General features: G+C 39.9%; 1 protein-coding gene across 3 annotated transcripts in view; it reads right to left on the minus strand.

Annotated features, from left to right (window-relative positions):
• ZNF280C (zinc finger protein 280C) overlaps positions 1-2,636 on the minus strand; it is a 47,461-nt gene that overhangs the window by 20,784 nt on the left and 24,041 nt on the right. The window lies entirely within an intron of this gene.

Here is a 2,636-nt window from a genome sequence, read left to right on the forward strand (position 1 = left end):
GCAGGCCAGGCTGAGGACCCCCCCCCCCACCCCAGTGCACGAATTTCATGCACTGGGCCTCTAGTTTAAAAATAAACACTTCTTTTCTTAAATTTATAGGACTATCCTCTACTAGCCTTAAAGGAATTTTTCATATATCACTGCCTCCAAAATGCTATCACCAGCTGCTTTTCCTTTATCCAATCAACAAGTTCTTCTACCTATTCAATTACCTGTGATTGTTGTTTTGTGAACACTTTCATACCCTTAGCAACATTAGCACTCTTGATTGCCTCTTTATGTTTTAAAATTGTGCTAAGTACCAGGAACTCCTTTGCTAGTTGCCTGCTAGATTCTTTTTGCCATGCTGAGGTATCAGCATGAAAAGGTTGTCAGTTCGAAAACTGAAGTTTTGATCCACGGAGACATTTTTTTCCTGTTAAAACTTGGTCAAGAAAAGGGCTTGTATGCATGCATATAAGCCTAACCAATGGACACAGACACCAGGGGGGGAGGGCATGAGTTGGGGGTTGAGGGGGCAATGGGGGGATAAGGACACATACATAATACCTTAATCAATTAAAAAAAAGAACTGAATTGTTCAAGATGGGAAATGTTTGAGAAACGAGGTTTGACTATAATCTCTTTGTTTTAAAACAACCCATTAATAGTTAATATGAAATACCATGAATTTTCTAGAACACTTCATTATTATTTCAGATAAAAATTTTTATAAAGAAAAACAGCAGGCTACTTTTCCATATATGACATACTAAATACATTTTAAAATAAAATACTTAAAGGAAAGAAACCCTACCACCAAAAGCAGTTATAAATTCATGAGAGAAATCTTTTTGAAGGCCTTAAATATATAAAATAGGCTTCAGTGGCTTAAAGGACAAATTATTAGTATTTTTTTATATAGTAATCATCATGGAAGTTTTACTATTTATCTTTTCACACTTTCAAAACACTACTTCACTTTAGAGCTGCTTATAGTACACTTTGAAATGTCTTTTTCCCCTTTCATTTTAACATCATCTCTATTCAAATCTATTTTAAAAATCCTAGTCTTGCCTAAATGCTACAAAATTTCTAGATGTTATAAAATATGGTGAGCTTAAAATTTCTAGACAGTTTGATAATCTAGAAATCTGTAACCAGTCTTTTGAAATGAAAATAAAAAAGAAAGGGAATCCAAGATGGCTGTCAATGGGACTGCAGGCTGCTAGATAGTGTGAGAGTGAGAGAATGAAAGGAGAGTGCGTGGACATGCAGGGAGTGTCAGTATTTGTGAGGGACAGCTATACTCCAAGGGACTGTTGGGGACTGGCAGACCAGCCCCACGTAACCGGGCAGCCTCTACTGCAGCTGAAATCTCTCCCGGAGGGGCTGGCTCTGCCGCAGAGGCCATGCCATCTTGAAGGGGAGATGGCTGTGATCAGAGACTGACTGTGATCGGAACCCCAGCCTTACCTTCAACCAGGGAGATCTCAGATGCCTCCCGGAACCTTACAATCACAATGCCCAGGGACCAGTTACCTCAGCTGCAAATCCACAAATGCCGGAACTCCAACCTCCCCAACCACGGGTGCCTGGGAGGTCTGCTCAGGGGGAGACAAACGAGTGAATTTGTGGATGGGCCCTGTGCCTTTTCACAGAGCAGAAGGAACAGCTGAATCAAAGAGCACCCACCCAGAACTGGTGAATTAAACACAGCTGCATTGCCTAAAGAAAGTCAATGCAGGAGAGAGAGAGCTACATAACCAGAAACCCTGAGAGGAGCCATCATAGGGAGACAAAGAAATAGCCCACATATGAAAGAAAAGGAGAAATCACCAGAAAAGGAAGTAAATGAAATGGAGGCAAGCAATACAACAAAGAAAGAATTCAGAGCAATGGTCATAAGGTCACTGAAAAGGATGGAAGACAAATTCAACAACATGTGTAAGAACCAAGAGAAATGAAGAACCAAGAAGAAATGAAAAATGACATTGCTGCAATAAAGAACTCAATAGAAAGCATCAACAGTAGACTAGAAGAAGTGGAGGACCACATCAGTGAGCTAGAAGACAAGGTAGGAAAAAATACCCAAGCAGAGCAGCATCTAGAAAAAAAACTTAAAAAACAGGAGGAGAGCCTAAGGGAACTTTGGGACAACACAAAACAAAACAACATCTGCCTAATAGGGGTACCAGAAGGAGAGGAAACTGAGCAAGGAATAAAAAACCTGTTTGAAGAAATAATGACAGAAAACTTCCCTGATATTGGGAAGAAAAAACTCACACAAGTCCAAGAAGCTCACAGAGTCCCAAACAAGATAAACCCCAAAAGATCGACACCAAGACACATTATAATTAAATTGGCAAACACAAACGACAAAGGAAGAATCTTAAAGGCTGCCAGAGAGAGACAGAAAGTTACTTACAAAGGATCTCCCATCAGACTATCAACTGATTTCTCAACAGAAACACATCAGGCCAGAAAGGAATGGAATGAAATATACAAAGTCATGCAAAATAAGGGTCTGAATCCAAGAATACTGTACCCAGCAAGGCTATCAATAAAAATTGTGGGTGAAATCAGGAGCTTCACAGGCAAAAAAGGACTAAGGAAGTTTATTACCACCAAACCAGCAATGCAAGAAATGCTAAAGG

This window comes from Myotis brandtii, unplaced genomic scaffold (assembly GCF_000412655.1).
Source record: "Myotis brandtii unplaced genomic scaffold, ASM41265v1 scaffold39, whole genome shotgun sequence".
In the NCBI taxonomy this organism is placed as follows: Eukaryota; Metazoa; Chordata; class Mammalia; order Chiroptera; family Vespertilionidae; genus Myotis; species Myotis brandtii.